The sequence below is a fragment of the Schistocerca piceifrons genome, chromosome 5 (assembly GCF_021461385.2).
Source record: "Schistocerca piceifrons isolate TAMUIC-IGC-003096 chromosome 5, iqSchPice1.1, whole genome shotgun sequence".
Lineage (NCBI taxonomy): Eukaryota > Metazoa > Arthropoda > Insecta > Orthoptera > Acrididae > Schistocerca > Schistocerca piceifrons.
In genome coordinates, this window is record NC_060142.1 from 251,075,450 (window position 1) to 251,098,963 (window position 23,514).

A 23,514-nucleotide genomic window follows, 5' to 3' on the forward strand; every position below is an offset into this window, starting at 1 on the left:
AGAAGAATGAGACACTTTCCAATTAGATTAGAAACATTGATTTTGTTCATATTTTTTAATTATTTGGGGATAGTATTTTAAATTAAGTCTTAAGATAAAATATCTCTGAAGAAAAGAACACTTTATTGGTTGAACAAGGCACAAAACAGTTGCAACAGTGAAACTTTTTACTGTGAGATAAAACATGAAATAGAACGGTAGTAGAATTAGAAAGAAAATGTTATGAACTACCTCTAAAAAAACTGTTTTAACAAATGTTGTACTGCAAGAACGAAACAATGAAAGAAAGTAGCGATTGCTGGCGTTTTGTTCTTCAATGTTCTTGAGGTTGAGGTAACACCATAACTATATCACACATCTGGACATTAGAAATATCATCAACTACAAGATGGAAGAAATTATTTTCAGTCTTCTGCAACTTTTTCAGAAAACAAATTTCAAAGTCCCCATCATCACATTTCTTCTAAACCTTCCCTATATAACGTACTACACTTTTCTTGCTGATAAACTTATGAGATCGTAATGTCCGATGTCAGGGTTTTGTGGAACTGTAACTTTATCTTCACTTAATTGAGCAATATCATCTTCCAAGGCCGATGTTCCAGCAATGTGGTGCATTTCGTCTTCATTTTAAAACCTAGCTTTCTGTTTCTTGAAGAGACTTGTCTTTACACTTGTTACCTGTAGGCCTACTTTTGTGGACTCCAAGAATTTTACTTTGTGTTTTTCTTCCAGAATTACTTTTCTGGTGTATCAGTGATGATTTTGCTTCTCCCCTTTTCTCTAGGTTTCTTAGCCCTGTTGTTTCTTTCTGCTTTTGGATAGCCATGGAACTGTTCACGAATGATGTAACTTCAAGATGTTGGAGAATGGATGTCTGTGTGATTTGAACTTTGTGGACTTTTCGGTTGTTGTGAAAAATCAGTCTTCCTTCTAGGATCACCACTTTGTTGTGGCAGATCGCATTCAAGCGCTCTCTGGTCACTGTTCTGTCTTTCAGCTGTAGGGTTCTCGTTTGTTTCCCTCTGTTCCTCTGGGGGATGTGGTTTGTCAGTGACCATACTTGGTAGAAACATATCATTTGTGTAAACATGCCTGTCAACAGGAAAAATGTCAGTTTTCTTGAATGAATTGATTATATTTTCTGGAGTCATTGCACATACATGGGCTATACATACAGGAGCTGCAACATTATAGATGGTAAATGACTGTCCTGAGTGTTCACTCATCCACATATCTACAGCATTATAATAAGCCTGAAATGACTTCATGATTCCAACGTCCAGTGGGTGCATTCTATAGGTTGAATGTGGAGGAGCAGTTAAGATGTACACTCCATTAGTTTTTGCCATATTAATGGCTTCAGTGGACATGTGACTTACGTGGTTATCACAAATTAGCAGTGTTTGTCGAGTCATAGAACTCCCAGTGTATTTAATAAAATGCTGCATGAAGCTGACAAAGTTAACTGAAGGCATCCAAACTGAGGAATGAGCCAATTCAAGCATTCCTGTAGGTGCACCATAAAGCATGAACTCTTGAAAATGAACTCGTGGGAAGACCATTACGGGTGGCATGGTGTTGCCCACAGAATTGATCACAGTGTTGTTACTAAAGTCCCCTTTTCTCTGCTGATAACTTTGGACACTTGCTTGATTCCTTTATGAACTATTACCTTCAAAGACTGCTGGGTGGTTTCGGTTCTTGTCTCATCCAGGTTATAGATGGGAGATGGGTCACAGAGTTCTGTATGTTTCTTAAGTAATGTCTCTAAATTATCGAAAAACGTATCTACATTGAAGCGATTGAAGGAATTGGCTCTTGCTAGACTGCACCCTTCAACAGTTCGATGGGACAGTTGAGGATGCACTTGAGAAAACCATAGACCAGTATTTCCTGGCCATACAATATTTGTTCCATGTTTCAGGACATTCTATTTTATTGATTTTTGCTGTCTCATATGCGTTTCTAAAGTTGTAAGACCATAGAATATCTTTGCATTAGCTATTAAAAATTCAACAAAGTCTTCTTCTGGTACATCTGACAAAACTCTGTGAACATCACAGCGAGCTTTCATTTATATAGTATTGCCAGGATTAGTTCTTAACTTCTTTATGTATCTAGCAAGAGTCTGAAACTTTAGATTAATCTTTTTAACAACACTCCTGATAGAATCTCCCTGTAGACCAAGTTTAACACCTTCCTTCATTGTAACTGCATCAGAGGTACCCATAACCTTAGGCTTTTTTTCATTCTTGCACCAATTCGAACCTTCAACAAACAATCTCAAAGAAAAAGTCTTTATTATAATAACTATATCCAATTCTTTCATACTTAAAGTGTGTATTTACACTGTAAATGATGTCCCAACCTATCCCTCAGTGCTTTGTCTCAACATGTCCCACATAACCTGTCCACAGTAAAATCATAGTATTAACCTCCATAAACAGTTTCTAACTAAACTGAACAATTTCAGTTAAGCACAAATGATTGTGCAATAACCTGATGTAAATTACACACAAACTAATTCCATAACAAATTAAATATATCAAATTACCTGACTGTAGAAAAATGTATGTCACTAGTGAGAATTCAGTCCTTCCAGTATTTCTCAGCTGCTATACAATTGTGCTAAAACAAATTAAGTTCTTTCGTATTCTTCATGGCAACGGTATACAGCTTTGTAAGAATAGCCAACCAAAAGCACTACATTTTATTCAAAATGATGTTGCCTCAAGGTGGCCCATGTATCAACGAGCCCCATATTCCCCTACCTAGTTCAACAGTTCTTCATGGGAGGTAGCTTTCATAGTCTAAAACAATTGTAAACATTTCTAAAGAATAAACTACTTCTGCTTAGTAGCTGTAAAGCAGGTATACACAGAGAAATACAGAATAAAAACCGTTTTGATATCAAGAGGGAACTCCATGAAACCTTCAATGATAACTGTAGCGGAATCTTATTGAAGGAACTCTCATAACATCCAAAGATATTCTGATCTTATAAAAAGGCTTTCAGACACACAGAAATTAGTGTCCAGATACTCAAAGATTACAGAGAAACTGAAATTGAGGGTAGAAAAACAGAAGCAAAAACGCTGTACTGTGTTTTCAAATGTTCCCTTGCAAAGAATGATATGTGTCTACAGCCCCAGATTACTTTTCGTTGCACTGCACAATTGAGTGATCTACAAGTGGTGTTCAATAAGTAACACAATTTGGTTGAAGAAATGTGGAATTGCTTTGGGACATTGTGGAATATTCCCGCTTCATCTCCTATAGTTTCATGAAGTTCCGACTGGTGGCGGCGCTATACATGGCCTTCAAAGTGGCACCTGTAATGGAGGTGCGTTCCAAGCAGAGATATGCCATTAAGTTTCTTTTGGCGGAATAGCAGAGCATCGTGGATATTGATGGGTGCTTGCAGAATGTTGGTTGGTTGTTTTGGGGAAGGAGACCAGACAGCGAGGTCATCGGTCTCATCGGATTAGGGAAGGACGGGGAAGGAAGTCGGCCGTGCCCTTTGAAAGGAACCATCCCGGCATTTGCCTGGAGCGATTTAGGGAAATCACGGAAAACCTAAATCAGGATGGCCGGACGCGGGATTGAACCGTCGTCCTCCCAAATGCGATGCAGAATGTCTTCAGTGAACTGACAATGAACAAAAGCTTGGTGAGCCATTGGGCGAGGCGTCCACACATCACAACAAGGTAGCGCAAATCTGTCCAATCCCCTACATCCAGCCAGCTGCACACAGCTGTGGCTCCTGGAATGACGGAACGTGTGGACACTCGCATTCATGGTGATCTATGGATCGCAGTCGAACACCTCACTGCTCAACTCGACATGTCTGTTGGTAGTACTGCACACTCGTCCACCACTTGGGATACTCAATGGTGTGTGCCTGCTGGTTTCCTCGCTGCCTAATGGAAGACCATAAAGAGCAACAAAGGACCTTTTGTGAGGAATTGCTTGCACGTTATGAGGCTAATCATGACAATTTTTTGTCGAACATCATCACAGGCGATGAAATCTGGGTTCTCCTCCAACGAAAAAGTTCAAAGCACACCCTCACTGGCAAAGTCAAGGGAACGGTCTTCTAGGACCTGAAGTGGTTATTGTGTTTGATTTCCTCCCAGTGGTCAAATGATCAACTTTAACATATATTTTGTTACCCTCAGGAAACCGAAGAAACGAATTCAGCCTGTCCATCACCACAAAAATGTAAACGAACTTCTCCTTCTCTGTGCGCCTGAGAAGGAGCTCACAAAAATTCGTTGGGTTCTTCTTCTTCTGCAGGCTACAGTCCGGATTTTGTACCTTCTGACGTCCATCTGTTTGGCCCAACGGAAGATGTACTCTACAGGGAGCAGTATGTGGATGATGGGGAGGTTAATAATGCAGCAATACGTTGGCTCCAATGTCGACCCATAAAGTGAGCATACAGGTCCTCCCAGTAAGGTGGCATAAAGCTGAGACACTGAACGGAGATTATGTTGAAAACCAGAGTTTTGTAGCCAAAAGAGCGGGGGAATAATATGTTGTATTGTTATCCTGAACAAAACCAATATGCTTTCAGTAACAAAAATGATGTGGTACATTAACACCCTCCCATCGGTATTAGTGACACTGGCATTCTGAAAGGCCTGAAATCATTAAAATTAAGCAAGACTCCAGGGCTTGAACGGTACGTGTCGGATTTTATACAGAATTTGTAGCTGAGTTAGCTTCCTTTTTAATCATAAAATACTATAGGTCCCTCGAACAAACAGAGTAGCAAATGACTGGGAAAATGCACAGACCACACTCACTCGCATTTATACGAAGAGTAGCACAAGTCCCCACGTAACTGCTGTCCAGTCTCATTGAAGTCCGTTTGTGATAAGCCCTAGCACGTATTTTGTTCTCAAACATAATGAGGTATCTCGAATAGAAGGACTGTATTCATGCAACTTAACATGGATTCTGAAAATAGTTTCTCACTTGACATCCAGTAAGTCAAGGGCGATGACAAACAGTTAGCTCCACTATTTCTTGACTTCTGAAAAGCATTTGAACTGTTATCACACCAATATTCATTAATAAAATGACGATTGCATAGGAGCTGAAATTTAATTTGTGAGTGGTTTGAGGATTTCTTGGTAGGGAGGACACAGATTATTAACACAGATTGAATGTCACTGACAGAAGTAGAAGTCAATACGGGCATGTTGAATATTGATGACATGGCAGGTAATATCAACATTATCCTCAGATTTTTCGCAGATGATGCAGTTATCTATAATGAACTACTGTCAGAAAAACTACAAAAAAACATTCAACTGGATTTTGATAAGATTTCAAAGTATTGCAAAAATTGTCAGCTTTCTTTAAAGTTCAGAAATGAAACATTGTGCATTTCCTGAAACGAAAAAACGTAGTATCCTGTGGCTAAAATCTCAATGAGTCACAACTGTAACCAGTCAACTCATAAAAAAGCTGGATGTAACAATTTTTAGGGATATGAACTGCAATGGTCGCACAGGCTCATTCACATTCAAGGCAGGTAGTAGCCTTCAGATTATTCTCAGGATACTGCGTAAATGCAGTCAGTCTATAAAGTAGATTACTAACAATTCGTTTGTATGTTCCATTTTAAAATTTTACTGTAGTGTAGAGGGCCCTTAACAGGAATTTTCTATGAAAAACGGTGTTCTGAATTGTCTTAGTCCTGTTTGGATCACAAGAGAGAGTCACAGAAATGTTGAAAAACTTGAAATCGCAGACACACGTTATCGCACGAAAGCCTACTTACAAAAACTCAAGAAAAAGCCTTAAATAAAGAATTTAGAGATATTTTTCAACCTCCTATATGTCGCCCCCATTAAAATCAGCACAAATGGAGACATTTAAGCAGTCATTCTTTTTGTGTTCCATACATAATTGCAATGGAAAGATATTCCAACACGCTAAATACCCTCTCCATGCGCTTAAGAGTGGTTTTTATAGTGTGTAGGTAGACGAACATGTATTTGAAATTGTATTTGCTGAAGAAAACAACATTTCTTCAATTTTTATTAAAAGATGGTTATAAACTGCCTTTGAACATGTTTGTATGACTTTTTTCTGACTCATTCTGTTTGGTAAATAAGCGTTAATGTCGTGTCATTCAGTGAGTGCTTGACAGATTAATTTTTTTTGCAAAACTTTGTAATACTGAGGTATCTCAACAAGTTTGATTTAGAAATTCATTTAGATTTTATTAGCATCATCATCAGGCATTTTACACATTTTACATCTACTGGTACAAACAAACACTTCACAGTTTTCTGTATTGTATAGTCTTCAGTTAAACACAGAAATGGTATATATTTTCTAATATTTATCCATCTTGCACTAGGTTTTTAGAGATTAGATTAGGTTAGTACTTGTTCCATAGATCATGCGACACTTCGTAATGATGTGGAACGTGTCACGTTAATAAAAGGTGTCTATACAAGATATTACATTACACAAAATATTACATGACACTCAATATTTTTAATTTTTTGTGGGGGTTGGGGAAATTACCCATTTATTATATCCAAAAATTCATCTAATGAGTAGAAGGAGTTGCCATTAAGAAACTATTTTAATTTCCTTTTAAATGCTATATGGCTTTCTGTCAGACTTTTGATGCTATTAGGTAAGTGACCAAAGACTTTTGTGGCAGCATAATTTACCCCCTTCTGAGCCAAAGTTAGATTTAACCTTGAGTAGTGAAGATCATCCTTTCTCCTAGTGTTGTAGCCATGTGCACTGCTATTACTTTTTAATTCGTTCAGATAGTTAATAACAAATTCCATAAGTGAAAATATATATATATATATATATATATATATATATATATATATATTGTGAGATTGTGAGGCTACAGTGAAGATCTCTAGCTCTTTAAATAAGTGTCTGCAGGATGATCTTGGATGAGCTCCAGCAATTATTCTGAATGTACGCTTTTGTGCAATGAATGCTCTTTTACTCAATGATGGGTTACCCCAGAATATGATGCCATACGAAAGCACAGAATGGAAATAGGTGTGGTAAGCTAATTTACTCAGGTGTATATCTCCTAAATTTTCAATGACCCTAATAGCATAAGTAGCTGAACTCAAACATTTCAGCAGACCCTCAGTGTGTTTTTTCTAGTTCAAACCATCATCAATGCATACACCTATAAATTTTGAATATTCTACCTTAGCTACCAATTTCTGATCGAAGTCTATATTTATTAATGGTGTCATTCCATTTACTGTGTGGAACTGTATATACTGCGTTTTGTTAAAGTTTAATGAGAGCCCATTAGCAGAGAACCACTTAATGATTTTCTGAAAAACATCGTTTACAATTTCACCTGTTAATTCTTGTCTGTTGGGTGTGATAGCTATACTTGTATCATCAGCAAAAAGTATCAGCTTTGCATCTTCGTGAATAAATAATGGCAGGTCATTAATATACATTAAGAACAGCAGAGGACCCAAGACCGAACCTTGCGGCACCCTATTCTTGATTGTTCCCCAGGTCATCGTATCGATCTCTTTCTTATCTCTTGGAATTGAGCAAAATTTTCCTCGATTCATATATTATCCATTCATGTATTACCCATTCACATGATTACATGTCATGACAATTCTCATTTCATTTGCATTGCAATTACTGATATATGTTTCAGTCCAGTTTTCTTTATTCTGCCTTTTATATTTTTCTGTTTCTACCTATTATTCTCAACATACTTCTCTCTATTTCTGGGCGAACGGTCCATTGCTTTTTAAATGATTTTCATATTAAAATTACGTGATTCATTACTGTTAGTCAAGCCAGGCAATAGTCTCACATATATAATCATAAACATTCTGTTTTAGTCACCACAGATTCACAGTTTTCAAAATTCTATTTAGTTCGTCAAAACTACTCCAAATTATTTTGACTGTTTTGTTTCTTTATTATTTGTCCATTCAACTGCTGTCTCCAGCTACCCTAAATACAAAAACTCACCAAGTGCTTCTGACATGTCATTGTTAAAGTAAGCTATAATTTTCCTTGAATATATCTTCTTTTAGTTTTATTACATTTTGCTTTCAGATTTTCTTACATACTGCCTGTATTTAATTCTTCTAATCGAAATGACATTTTACCTGTCCTAGAAACAAACTGTGTATTGCCATCGTTAAAGGAGAGGTAGTTCAGATATGAACTTGCCAATCATTTGTTATTTTCTTATTTTGAGGATGTGAAACTTAGTTTAGTAATGCTAAGAATAGTTTTGATTATATGCACACTCCTCACTTGTTATCTCTTTCGTTTCTAAATTTCCATTATTTTGGTGAAATCTATTGGAAGAAGTAGAGCTGATGGTGAATCTATGCTAAGTACTGTTAAGGGCAGTGCACATGCAACTATCTATCTGCACAGATATCTGTGCATGCAATAAATTGCAGCAACACTTGTGCATTTATGAGATCTTCCCTGGCCCACCATCCATCAGTCTATCAAAGAATGCTCAGTGGCAAGCTGCTATCCTCTTGTGAAGGCTATTTCAGTTTAGGACTCTGAAGACCAGTTCATACTGGACTATTTCAAATGGCGACTTTCACACTGGCTGTCAATGGTCCATCATGTCATGTCGCATCAAGTCATGTGACATCAAGTCATCTTATGTTATGTCAAAATTTCTGGGGAAGGAAGTTTTGACAGTGTTGTAACCTGGCAACATCAGAAGTTAAACTATTTTCATCACACTCTATCATATTACGTTAGAAGATATCATGCTTTTGTGAATTCTTATTCTTTATTGTATTTTATTTTTGTGCTTTGTTCTTGTGGCAAATTGCAAGTGTTCTATGACAACTTGGAAAGTTTTCTCCATTGAGTGTTCTTCCACAAGCAAGATCAGAAATCTGAAAGCGAAAAATTATTTAGGTTTTACAATAATGGAACAGAGCTGTAGCCCACTCCACATATAAATAATGGCATGAGTTGAAGAAGCAATTTTCCTTAAATAATATTTTAAGTGAAAAAGTCAGCTCTAATGGAAGAGAAAAATACAGTTGTGTATGATGTTATTATCAGTTATGTAAGAAAAAAGGGTAGTGGATAAGGTAGTCGGGCTTTATTTATTCCCTTATAAATATTGTCTGGTGTGTCTGTATGCATATATTTTCGGTAGCAAATAAATGTTGATTTTTTGTAATGTTATTTCACTTCTTAGCATTTTAGCACACAAAACTGATCAAGAACATACGTAATGAAGTTCCCTTTGGCCATTAATTACTTTGTCGTTGTTAGTTCTCAAGTCCAGTACTATACCCCACACTTTTTGTGTCATGGGTTGTAATTCATCTCACTTTAACCTTTAGGTACTGGGCCAGTGTGGAGTGGAATTAAATCACTGACGAGTATCATCTATTTTAAGACCTGTCCATGCACAGCGATGTATCTGCACAGATCCGCACAAAGTCTGTGTGTGCTATAGTTCGCTACAAATGTGATGTGTTGGAATGACCCAAGTTCCAACCTACCATTCGCCTTCTATCTGTTAGTGTAGAGAAGAAACTTCAGCGGCAAGCTACTAAGCTCTCGTATCTTCAAAGTGTATTTCATTTATTCGTGAATGGAGAAAATTTTATTATGGTCTGTCTTCACAACAGAAAGAGTGGTCAAAATGGTCTAGATAGTAACTGCTTAAACGAATGCAGTTTTTGCGCACAAATTTATTTTGCAGGTTGCAGGGTGACCACAAATACTGTCCTAATTATTTTCAGATGTGTCTGTAAATGTATAATTATCTTTTGACACTCATATAATATGGAATATGGAAGAATACTTGATGAGAAGAGCAGTTTCTCCACATCAGCAGTTGATGGTGACGTTAATATTTGTGATAACAAGAAGGAAAATAAGGATCTAGAAAGTCTACTGTGATTTCGGAACAAGGATTGAAGGAAATCGTGCCGAACACATATGAAGTTATTTATGCTGTCCTTAAGGATGATTTCGCAAATGCAAGTAAATTACTGTAAGGCAATTCTGATAAGTTATAGATAATATTTTTACTGTTTTAGACATGTTGAAACGCAATGTATGTTTAGTAGTTATGTATGTGGCCAAAGAGCTATATTTTAGTTTGTTTCTGAGTTAGGGTATTCAAGTACCTACCTAAAGTCTACCAGCAACCATTTCAAGACATTTCCTCCGGAATATAAAACTCCATTCTGAATTCTAGTCACGGATGCTTAGTCTGTCTAGAGAGTTTTTCTTCTAGTAGTCTGGTAATGAATTCTACAGTTTATCTCTAAGTCAATCTTGTATAAATCATATTTTATATTGGGAAGTAAAACAAGTGCCATAATCCCTATTTCACTAAAGGCACTGTTGCTACTTGCAAGGTCTCCCATTATCAGCTAACACAATATTCTGACTACACTGTTCTTTTTGCTCTTTTTGCTACACTGTCATTTAAGATTATGGCACTGGACAGGACTTGGTGAAACTATGCTAGCAGTCCCACAGTGTCCAATCGAATACATATCATTACTTTGCTTAGATCTTTGAGGTAATCAGTCCATTACGATATTTTTTTATTGCCGTTTCTGTTTGCTGTAGAAAGAACCTCTCGAAATCCTTCTATTAAAGAATGACTAGTAGTTGCCTTCTTGTCTCTACTGATGTGTTTGCTGCGCTTGAATCTCCACAAACGGGATGAGTACTGAACATTTCGATTAATTCTGAAATTAAGTACCTAGAGCATTGACGTGCATCAGCCATTTTGAAATTAATTAGGCACAGACAGACGAGATATACTAGATTGAACAAACAGCTGTTCCAAACACATTTCGCACGCCAGATTTGCGGCAATCTTCTGTTCACACACTCCAACTGTCTGCACTCATGGGATCTGAGCTCATTTGAGCAATTTTGTTCAAAGCTCTAATGACTCATCCACACACAACGACATGTCCACGTGGATACCAACGCAGCTGTCAGCGCATGCAATAGATTGCTGCAAATGTGGCATGTTCACAAGATACAATTCCAATTTACTGCTCGTCCATCATCTGTCGGTGTTTAAGAGAGCGACAACACTGTCTCACAGTAACGTCATAGCTTATTACATTTATTAAAAAATGGAAGAAATTCTATTATGGACTGTCATCGCAACTTCTGATGTAAGAAATAAAAAGCAAACAAATTGCCAGAAACAAATAGTCAGATCAAAACGGCCTACACAATGGGTACTTAAGCAAAGGCAGCTTTATCACACAAATTTACTTCACGAGTTGCAGGGTGAACTCCACTACCGGCGTAATAATTTGAGGATCGATTTAGGAACGTATAATTATATTTTGATGCTGATAACTCCTGGCACAATATGTAAAAACGTGTGTGAGGAGAACAATTGCTCCACATGAGCGGCTGACGGTGACGTTAAGATTCCTGGCAATAGGAACCACAGGAATCTAGAGTTTACTACTGCAGTTTCTAGATAAGAATTCAGTGAGCCATTTACGCTCTCATGAAGGATAAGTCCATGATGGCAAGTAAAGTACTTTACCTCAATTCTGATAAGTTACAGATTGTATTCTTATTGTTTTAGATGCGTCTGAGACACAATATATTCTTAGAAGTGACCAATGAGCTATAGCTCAGTTTGTTTCTAAGTCGAGACTTTCAATTCCCTGGGCGATGTCTACCAGCAACTTTTGCACCAGGACATAAAAGTTCACTCTGAACCCTAGGCAGGGATTCATAGTATACACTTCCTGCAAGTTTTACTTGGAGTATTGTGACAGCGGATTCTACAGTTCACCTCTAAATCACCACCAGTTATATTAGGAAATAAAAGAGGTGTAACAATAACTATGTCTCTGAAGGCACTGTTCCAAGATCTTCCATTATCAGCTTCACACAATACATTGACTGCACTCCTCTTTGGAACAAATAGGGCCTACTTTTTTTGCTACACTATCAGAACAAACATTGGATTGTGGCATACGACAATACAGAGTAAAAGTATACTAGCAATCCCCTGGCACCAGATCGAATAGATTACCTTACTTACCGTAGCTGTCTTTGATAAAGAGCCACAAAGAGTTTTTTTATTGTGTACCTTTCCCTGTTTGCCGTAGGGTCAACGCTCGCAATTTCTCTGTTAAAGAATTATAAGCATCTGCTATCTTATCATTATCACTGTATTACCTGCTTTTAATTTTTTCACAAACGTATACAGGGTGTTACAAAAAGGTACGGCCAAACTTTCAGGAAACATTGCTCACACACAAAGAAAGAAAATATGTTATGTGGACATGTGTCCAGAAACGCTTACTTTCCATGTTAGAGCTCATTTTATTACTTCTCTTCAAATCACATTAATCGTGGAATGGAAACACACAGCAACAGAACGTACCAGCGTGACTTCAAATACTTTGTTACAGGAAATGTTCAAAATGTCCACCATTAGCGAGGATACATGCATCCACCCTCCGTCGCATGGAATTCCTGATGTGCTAATGCAGCCCTGGAGAATGGCGTATTGTATCACAGCCATCCACAATACGAGCACGAAGAGTCTCTACATTTGGTACCGGGGTTGCGTAGACAAGAGCTTTCAAATGCCCTCATAAATGAAAGTCAAGAGGGTTGAGGTCAGGAGAGCGCGGAGGCCATGGAATTGGTCCGCCTCTACCAATCCATCGGTCACCGAATCTGTTGTTGAGAAGCATACGAACACTTCGACTGAAATGTGCAGGAGCTCCATCGTGCATGAACCACATGTTGTGTCGTACTTGTAAAGGCACATGTTCTAGCAGCGCATGTAGAGTATCCCGTATGAAATTATGATAATGTGCTCCATTGAGCATAGGTGGAACGAAACTAAAATGAGCTCTAACATGGAAATTAAGCGTTTCCAGACACATGTCCACATAACATCTTTTCTTTATTTGTGTGTGAGGAATGTTTCCTGAAAGTTTGGCCGTACCTTTTTGTAACACCCTGTATAACTCCCATACATTTTTGATAAATTCGGCAATGAACCATCTAGAACACTGGTATATATCTACCATTTTAAAATTCGCTCTGCACACAGACGAGAAAAATCTGAATGAACCATCAGTTGTCTCAAAAACATTTTAGCGCCAGATTTGCGGCAATCTTCAGTTCACACGCTCCACCGTGTCTGCTCAGATGTGATTTGAACCCACAGATTTCAGCAATTTCGCTCAAACCTCCAATTTCCCAGTTTTGTTGACATCTCCTATTCAAATGCAACAATCTATCTGCTCAGATATTTTGTGCATAAACATTTGCGGTGAGAGATTTTGCGTATGGGCGGGCGTTTAGAAATCACTGTGTATGGAAAGACGAGGAACACTAGGCTGAACAAACGGCTAGCGCAGACATGTTTCGCGTGACGTATTTGGGATGATCTCCTGTCTACGCGTTACGATTTGTCTCGGGAAGTGTATTAGCACTCATAGATTTAAGTAATTTTGCTCAGACCTCCAACGTTCATTCTTGCGCACATTTCGTTTCTGTGCAAAACTCCCGTAAATACGCATATATAATGTGCGCAGATATTTGCGCAGCTTGGTTGTTGCGTTGAAACTGAATAAAAAGCTTGTTTTTCAGACATCTACGAACACCAGACAAACACCCATTAGTTCACTCTACAATTTCGTTCATGACCTGTACATGATCCAGTAAGCTACATTTATTCCTGGACATTCACAAAGTTGCGCAAATGAGTCTGATTGTGAGTTGCCAGAGAATCAGTCAACTAAAAGTTATGAATTCGATGCTGCCTAAGTTATAAACACTGAAACTTCCAAAAAATAGATGAATGATTGACTTATCTAAGAACAAATCCTCTCTAAGTACAAGACTTGAATGACCGATTACGGACAGTTCATGAAAATACCTTTTATTCCCGACGTCTAACTTATGCGTTACGTTAACTTTATATTGATTTAACTCCGTTCGCATTACAGTAAACTTTCTACTGCTCCCTCGCATAATAAAAATACACAAGACTATCGCAAAAATGGGCATGGATTATCCGATATTTTTTTATCGCAGTCTCCCGATGTTTCTTTCGTGAGTCAGCAGCAATTATTATTTCACGATTTATGCTAGTGAGTCTCGCGAATTGATAATTTTTAAGATTTTGTGAGTCGGCCATCGTTTCTTCATGTATTGCATTTTCATAGAACCTTGATACGCTACCATTTGGAAACGTGTTGCTCTTCCATTCTGCTCTGCAAACGAAGTGAAATTGATTTCGTAACACGGTGCTACGTAAATGAGTCTGTCTGTCGCTGAAGACTGTGTCATAACCATTTGTAGCTCAGCACTTGGCTGTAACGGTAGATTTAGTTTTTCCTAAGTTTTGTAATACAGTAAACATTCATGGACGAAAGTACCATAGTAGTATAGGTGTTTCTCAGGCTGTGTAACCTCCAGCGCTGGTTGTAAATCGGACGACGGAAGCCATTGTTCTTTGGTTTAACTTTGCATTTATGTACTTTTGAGTTCCTTGTGGATTTGTCCATCATGTAAGTATCAGAATTTAACGGCAACTGTTTGTAAATTCCTATAGCACACTTGCTAGAGAACTATGTTCGTATAGCTGATTTATTTGGTGAATTATGTGTGTGACTTTGTAGGCCATTTTGTTTGCTTATTGACGAATCTATATTTTTTCAGAAAAATGGCCGAAGATTTTGATGTAGAAGCAATGTTGGAAGCGCCGTATAAGAAAGGAGTAAGTCGTTAGTCCTTAAAACATGTAAATAAGTAATAAATAACGCATTTGAGACTCAGTGTTGTACGTGACGGTGTCACATGAGTAACACTTCATAGCTGAGTTTTCTTGGTAAATTTGAGTGTGTGTATCTTAGTGACGAGAAAAATTACAGGATATTTTTTAACGTAATTCATATTGAAAAATGCCTTATTCAAGGAACATGGAAAAGTATTGGTGCATGTCTGGTAAACAGTTGTGGAGTAGTTACTCGGAGGCATCAGAAGATTGTATTTAAGCCTGCTTTGGAAACATGAAGTTGAGAAAAACGAGTCCCAAAAAATTGAAATAGTAAACTATGAACTGTGATGTGCCGTTTCTTATGTGGTTGAATAACAGTCATTTTACCGTTTATTTTCGTGTATAACAGAAAAGTCTTACTCATTGGCTCCTTTGCTTTTCCATGGTCTACCTCCTCAGATAATAATTTGGTGTTTAGCACTATATTTCCAGCTGCTGTGTATGGAAGTTCAAGATATTTCAGATCTGACATTCCTTTTTTTAAATGACACATGAGGCTGCCTCAAAATACCTCTAATGTGAAAGTCAGAAACGCCTACATCTCTGTAACTGCTTATTCAGCAACTGATGTGCAAGCAGTCTGACTCACTTAGATTAAACATTAAATTTATGACACTGTTAACATGACCTCTCAAAAATGAAGTCAGGTATTTGATTTGATATCGTTAATCTTTCTTTTGTTGAATTTTAAATTGAATATCAGTAGTATACATTCTGTTAAATAATGTGTGGGAAACCTCTGGAGAGATGATAGAGGACTTAAAAAGAAGCTAATATGTACTTATCAGCACATCATTTTTTTTATGTTCTTAGTCACTCAAGACACTTTATTTGCTTTTTAATTTTTTTCCCAGCATGGTTCTACAGATGGTTTTTCCTCTCTAACACTGTCTTCCTATTTCCAAATGAAATGCTCAGAATGTCTACCATTAGCTATTAACACAAGCTTCTAAACACTGCATCATGGATTGTCTTCTTGCTCACATATTCCAGGTGTCTGCTGTATTTGTAGAAATTGTTGGTAAATTCACTGGCAAAACATGTCAGCATTCACAGTAGGTCTTGAATACGCTATATCCTTTCAGTGCCATCAAAAATAAAAATTCAGTGGATTGAGATCAGGAGATGAAGTATGCCAAGAGAAACACTTTTGTAAAATTGTTCTCACTTGCAGAACAAAACGAAGTGGTGCCCCATTATGTGTGAACCACATGTTGTGATGTAAATGTAGTGGAACATTCTCCAGCAAAACATTTAAATCTTTTATTAAAAATTCACAGTATGATGCCCAAGTCAGCTTTCCATGGAAAATGAAAGGTCCAGCTAATTGGTCTTCAATTATTCCAGTCTGTACATTAATACTAGACTATTACTGGCACCTTGTGTCCAAAACTGCAAAAGGATCTTCATCCACATATAACTGCACTCCATTCTTGCTAAGATTAATTAGATTTTTCTTCACCAGTGAATAGAATGGTCGACAGAAAGTGTTGGTGCTAAGTTCACATCTGCACTAAGCAAATACAAAAAGCTTTTCAGAATTGAAAATCTGCTTTGATAAGACCTTGCACTATCTGAGTATGATATGGGTAAAGGAGTTCCTCTATTAAAATTTTCCATGTTACCATATGATTCACGTTTTAAGTTTCTGTGATTTCTCTGATACTGCTGCCATTATTTTCCTTGATATAATGAAGTACTGAATCCTTTGACTCAGGTGTTCTGACACTATTTGTAAGTGCAGAGTGAAATGTTCTTTCTTCGAAAGAGCCTGTCTGTACATGATGTTCATGTCATCTTGAGGTTGAAGCTCTTTTGTCTGTGTTTGCTTTAACAATACATATGTTTCTGGGTGGGGGACTGCCGTTAGCAAAACATAATTTTGTTTTTTGCGCCAGATATGTTTCACTGCAGTTGCAAAATCAGTGTTTTTTTTATTTTATGACTGTTAAACATCAGGAATGTTCTTTACTATTTAAATACATGTAAATATTAGTTTTGAAGTCATAATTACAGAATTTTGAAGAGTACATAAAATTATGTATTCATATCTTCTTACTGCATGGTGTGGCTTTCCTGCTGTATTACGTTTTTACAGTGTCGGTTTTTCTTTACAGTTTTGTATGTTATGTGCTCTTCAAAAATCTGTAATTAAAATTTAGAAACCAATATTTACATGAAGTTAAAATCCTCTGGTGTATTAGACTGTGCCATATCTCCTCTAAAATGACGGACGACACTAGGGGACACTGGAAGAGGGGTCGAAACGTCGAACATTTTAGAGAAAATATGATGTGGCCTAGTAACCCAGAAGATTTTAACTTCAGTGACAACAGCCACGAAAGCCTGCAGGCTTACATAATATTTACATGTATTTAAACAATAAAGAACATCCTTATGTTTAACAGCCATAAAATAAAAAAAACTGACTGATAATGCTGCTATTGCAGGGAAGCAACTCTGGGACAAAACACAAAATTGTTTCGCTAAAGGCAGACCCCACCCAAAAACATATGTATTGTTCATGAATTCTTTGAAAGGGCTTATTATTCATTAAACATCTATTAGGAAATCTTTCAGCATACAAATGACCTGCTTCAGGCACATTGCAATATATCAGGTGCATGTCTGCCATGTGCTGAAGAAGAACATATTTTAGCCAAAAATGTACTGTGTACGCTAGCCCAATAAGAATGTACAGCTGAGCAGGCTTCATGTCTGTCGACTTGAAGTCGCACACAATATGTCGTCAGAGGCAACGTGTCGCTCTCCAACTGGGGTGGCTAACACACTCTTGTTTGGTGGCCCCCTCTTGGGAATTGCTAATAACAATTCCTGTTTTTTTTTTTTTTTTTTTTTTTTTTTTTTTTTTTTTTGGGGGGGGGGGGGAGATTATTCAGTACACGCTAAACACCAGTCCAATAAGAACTGTAACTAATACTATGACAACTAAGATAAATGTAAGAAGGCTTTGACATAATACATCCCAAAACAAATGTCATTTGAAAAGAAAAAGTGCCTTTAAAAACAAGCTGCAAATTTGAAAACACAAAGAAGTGTTCAAGATGATTATATGTATATATGAACCTTTTTGATTCTTCTCAAGTCCTTTGGTTATTCCCGAGAGGTTTCCTACATAGATATTTAAAATCCTGTATAATGCTGTTAGTTCAGAGTGAGATAATAATAAAACAGTCCAGATTAGAACAGTGTGTTGATGAATGTGAAGTGCTTCATGGATATTGTTTCTTGAACTGTGTTTTGCATTATTAATCAGTGCCATCCCAACTAAGTTACCTTGAGCATCTAACTTACGCTCCTGATTCTGAGCTGGGGAAGCAAAGACTTAGCCAGAAGTATTGTTGCTTCAGCAGGACAGCCTCATTATCACCACCTCAACAGGTTTCTTTTTTATTTAGGTTCAGGTGGGTTAATTTGGAACAGTTTTGATTTGAAATAATTACTAACTTTAAATTTAAGAGTTATTTCGTAATTTTGAGACATAGTAGGCCTGAAACACAAACCCTACTCGTGGATCCGTTAATCTCTCTACTCTAATTGACATCGTAGTAAGTCTATGTTTAGGTGACATTTTAGGTCAGGGGTAAATGGAAATAGCTTTCTGAATGTCGATGGAGTAACTGTACACCAATACTGTTCTGTGATTTGAGAACATTTTCCTGAATGATTATTAGATAGTTTACAATTAAACCAACCAATACATACTGAAAATTCCAAAATGAGCAATTTTTGAAAGGAATTTATCAAATAACATTAAAACTGAGGTAGGTAACACACTGTTGTCGGTACACATAAACATAATACAAACACAAAAACATATGACAAACTTTTTTCCCCATTTGGTTTTTACAAGGCCACATTCTCACTTGTCGAGATGTTGTAGTCCAGCAGATAAATGACTCAGTGAGCACACTAAATGAATGTTGGATCGCACAGCCAATTCGACCAGTCATAAGGTGACTTGGCTAGCATGCTGATAACAAATCAAAACAAGATTTTGACTGGGTAATTGGTGATTTGTGTGCCATTTTTGTATGTGAGGGATAAAAGCTGTACTGGACCCACTGATAAAAATGAGGCTCCTCCATCCAATATTTTGTTGAAGCAACATAGTGTCCCAGAACTTCTGTCACCCAAAGTTCGACTCGGAATTGCACCACCCACATGTATGATCAATGCTGACAAATAAGTGCCATCTGCAGCAGTGTAGGCTAAATCAGTGTGTTGATTGTCTGCCTAGAGACACCCTATCCTGTGGCTTTCCCTTTTCAACAAGAGCTCTTAGCCCAGTTGGTCCACTGCTGAACCCAGACTTATCGCAGTTGCAGATAACAAGATTTATAAACTGCTTTGGCTTCCCTAAGTGTCTACTTCATAACATCATGCACCGCCCTTGACACATCATCAACAGTGTAATGGCAATCTGGATACTTAATATTATTAATCTTTGGCGTTGTACGAAACCTGCTATGGAATAACATTATCACGTTGTTTTGCAATTTCTACTCAATATCTGTACCCATTTACCTTCCTTCGTAATTTTTAGTGGGAAAATATAAAAATGCAGTGGTTTTTATTTGTCTTGAAATTAAGTAATTTCATTATTATAATCTCATTTCAGAATGATAAAATAACTTACTGGATCTAAGAAACTACTAAGCATATCAACATAAAAATCCCAACAATTAACCAATTTCAGCAATAAAAAAGAGGGGAGTGATGTTGAAATAAAAAAATTATGGCTGAAAACAAATACATATAGTGTCTCTCCAGCAAGATATGACACCATCTGTTTCCAATTACCCATGGTTTACAAATACCCTATCTGATGATATGTGGGTATAGGTAAATGGGATGGCATTTGAGCCATTGCATTGGAGTTGGTATAGTAGAAGGCTCGATGAATCAGGAGGTAAAGTGGTGTTGGGGCCACACAGAAAATTTCTGAATTGTTTCTAGGCCATTGAAAAAATTGATTTTTTTTTTTAAGTTACTCATTAGGATCAAGACAGTAAGCACTCAGCATTCTGATTGTAGCATTGTTGTCATAGTTTTTGGTCTGAAGACTGGTTTGATGCAGCTCTTGCCATACTAATGTCATGTGCAAGCCGCTTCATCTCTGCATAACTGCACAACCTACATCCATTAAAATGTGCATACTGTATTCAAGCAATGGTTTTCCTCTTTTGATACTTGATCATCCCGCCCCCCCCCTCCCCTGCTTCCTCTCTCTCTCTCTCTCTCTCTCTCTCTCTCTCTCTCTCTCTCTCTCTCTCCCCCCCCCCCCTCTCCCCTTACCCTCCCCTCTCCCCACCCCCACCCCTTCCCTCTCCCCTCCTCCTCCTTTCAAATTGACAATTCATTGATGTTTCAGCATGTGTCCTATCAACAGGTCCTTCTTTCAGTCAAGTTGTGGCATGAATTTCTCGTTCCCAATGTGATTCAGTACCTCATCATTAGCGATTCAATCTACTTATCAAATTTTCAGCAGTCTTGTGTAGCACCACATTTCAAAAGCTTTGTTCTCTTCCTAAATGGTTAAAAACTTTCTGTAGCAAAGATACCATAAATACTTAATTTCTGACGTCCAGTTTTGACAAACTTACTTTGTTGCTCTGGAGCAAATCTCACCTACTACTTACAAAGTTTCATTTCCTAGTCGAGTTCCCTCAGCATTGTCTGATTTAATTCAACTATGTCCCCTTGTTTTACCGTTGTTGATGTTCATCTTACCTTTTTTTCAAGACACTATCCATTCCACTCAAGTGCCTTTCAAGTCCTTTGCAGTCAATGACAGAATTATAATGTAATTGGCAAACATTAAAGTTTTGGTATTCTTCAGATTTTCCATGCAATCTGTTGACTTCTGGATGTGTTGGGTATTCTGCCAGATATCAGTGTCATCCATGTACACTAGTTCAACAGTGTAACTCGTTACCTTCATCAGTGTTACTGGGGACTGCTTGTCAAGCGGAATGGGTCCAGTTTTTATACCTATAGTCTTCCCCCTCCATGGTTGGTTACAGGCGTTCATCTGCACTCCTTTTGCACTAGCAGCATCCTTACGCATTCTGTTGTTAGTCCGGAGCACCATGTCGCATGCTGGCGCACTGCCGACTGTCCGGTGCACCTGTCCATGTGGCAGCATTTCATTTTCAGCCTAGTGTGGTCCCAGGTGTTCCCTCCGTGGTCCACTCCCACTAGAAATAGTCTTAAGTGCTCCCTTTTTGGTCCAGTGCATGCTGCCGTTTTCAGTAACTTATGGTTCTACATGTTCCCTCTGTGGTCCACTTCCACTAAAAGCTTCCATGAATGTTCCATCTACGGTCCGATGCACCTGGTGCTCAGTCTGGGGTTTGTTCCTCATATCACTACACTCTCTTCTTTTTTTGTGAAGTTCTGTTTCTTTCCTTTTGATAAGTACATCCATAAATGACAACTGGTCATTTTTTTTCCAGTTCCAAAGGGACCTTAATATGTGGGTGGCATGCATTAAGCCTTTCCCTGCCATGGGGCTAGATCACAAAGGTATCAGCCACGTACCTGAAGAAGCATGTGGGTTTGTATCTGTCTCTAATGCCACTTCTTTAAACCTCTTCATGAACACGTTTTCAACCACTGAAGAGGTGGCTGCACAGTCTGTCTGCTCATAAAATTGGCCCCATAGAGAAAATGAGTTGAGGTCAGTATATGCCTGAACAGGTTCAACAGAGCATCAACAAATTTTTGTTCAATCAGTTCCAATGAGTCTCTCAGTAGCACCCTTATGAACAGTGATACCACATCAAAAGTGACCTCCCCCTGCAGGTCTGGGGATTAGAATAGGCCTGAGATATTCCTACCTGTTGTAAGAGGTGACTGAAAGGAGTCTCTCTCATTTTGACGTTTATGTGATGGACCCCTGTTGGGTTTGACCTCCATTTTTCCAAATTTTCCCAAACAGCAAGCCAATTGGGGAAGGAGGCATTACGTGGTGCATTGTGTCCATAATGCACTGAGACCTCTCGCATCCTTCGTTGATGTGGATCTGCACTTTCGCCTATTCTCCAGCTGTTGGGCGGAGTCACCCTCCTGGGTGCCCCCTGACCACACAGGGATTGCTATGCTGATGCTGCACCGTTAACTCCCCACATATGGCAAGGAGTAGATGCCCGTCACCCTGTGGCATCGGGACTCCTGGCACTGGCCATCCTGCCTAGAGGCCTTTGCAGCAGCTGGGTGTGGTGCCCGTGGGGAAGGCCCGTGGTTGGAGTGGGTGGCATCAGGGCAGATGACGCGCGATGAAGTATGCCACATCACCACTTGCTGGTGATCACACACCAGCAGTCTCTAAGCATTCCAGGTCTCAGTGTAATGCAAGGAAGTACGACCCTAAATCATTCCCCTCCCTGGCCACACCATAGGAGTAACACCAGGCTAAGGATGGCAGTGAACCTTATTCGCCTGGTACCTCATATGTATGGAGCTGATGGGGACTCCTCTGTTTCAATGAAGCCTCAGATTTTTGTTGAGCATTTAGAGGACAAGTTTGGGGAGATGGAGGGCTTGTCCAAAATGCGGTCGGCGATAGTTTTGATAAAAACCGCATCCTCTGCCCAGTCACGGGCATTATTCGCATGTGACATGCTGGGGGATGTTTCCGTTACCATCATGCCTCATAAGAGCTTAAATATGGTCCAGGGTATTGTATTCCACAGCGACCTTCTTTTGCAGTCTGATGATGAGCTGCGCGCCAACTTAGAGCACCGAGGTGTCCATTTCATCCGATGCGTCCATAGGGGTCCAAGGGATAATCGGGTTGCCATCGGTGACTTCATCTTGGCTTTAGAGGTTGACACATTGCCCAAGAAAGTCAAGGTGATGGTCTACCGCTGTGATGTCAAGCCATATGTCTCTCCCCCGATGCGGTGCTTTAAGTGCTGGATGTTCGGCCATATGTCTTCCCACTGTACTTCCTGCATCACATGTTGAGATTGTGGACGTCCTTCGCATCCCAATACTCCACGTGCCCCACCTCCCATCTGTGTCAACTGCAGAGAGCATCATTCCCCTTGCTCGCCAGACTGCAGGATTTTACAGCAAGAAAGAAAAATCATGGAATATAAGACTCCGGACCAACTGACCTACACTGAGGCTAAGAGGAAGTTTGAGCATCTCCATCTTGTGGCTATGACCTCCTCTTACGCCACCATTACGCGAACAGTTGTAGCCTCATCAGTTCCACGAATTCCAGTCGGCTCTCAGAGCTGGAAGACTACACCTGACCCCTTGATGGTGGGAGGCATTTCCATCCCTGTTGCTCCTGCACCACCTACTTCGGGAGCAACACCCCCCAACCATCGGGGACGTCTGTCCCCACTTCTAAGCCGGAGAAGCGTAAGCCTCGACAGACCCTCAGACATAATGGATATAGACTGCTCAGGCAATAAGTCGGTGGTAGCAGTTGACCCTGAGGCGTAGAGTGCCTCATTGAATGTTTCATGCCTTCCCAGTCTCACGATGACGTCGTCATCTAGTGGAATTCGGTGGGTTTTTCCACCACTTGACTGAGCTACGGCAATTGTTAAGCTTTACACCTGCTTTCTGTGTTGCCCTCCAGGAAACCTGGTTCCCAGCAATGCGGACCCGTGCCCTTCGTGGCTACAGGGGATATTACAAGA

General features: G+C 38.9%; 1 protein-coding gene across 1 annotated transcript in view; it reads left to right on the forward strand.

The window, feature by feature from the left end:
• The first annotated feature begins 14,102 nt into the window (after positions 1 to 14,102).
• The window catches only part of LOC124798057 (RNA-binding protein 39), a 76,656-nt gene continuing 67,244 nt past the window's right edge, over positions 14,103 to 23,514 (forward strand). The window contains exons 1-2 of the mRNA XM_047261285.1: positions 14,103 to 14,564; positions 14,716 to 14,773. The gene's annotated coding sequence lies outside the window, so the exon portion shown is untranslated. The remainder of the gene's footprint in view (positions 14,565 to 14,715; positions 14,774 to 23,514) is intronic.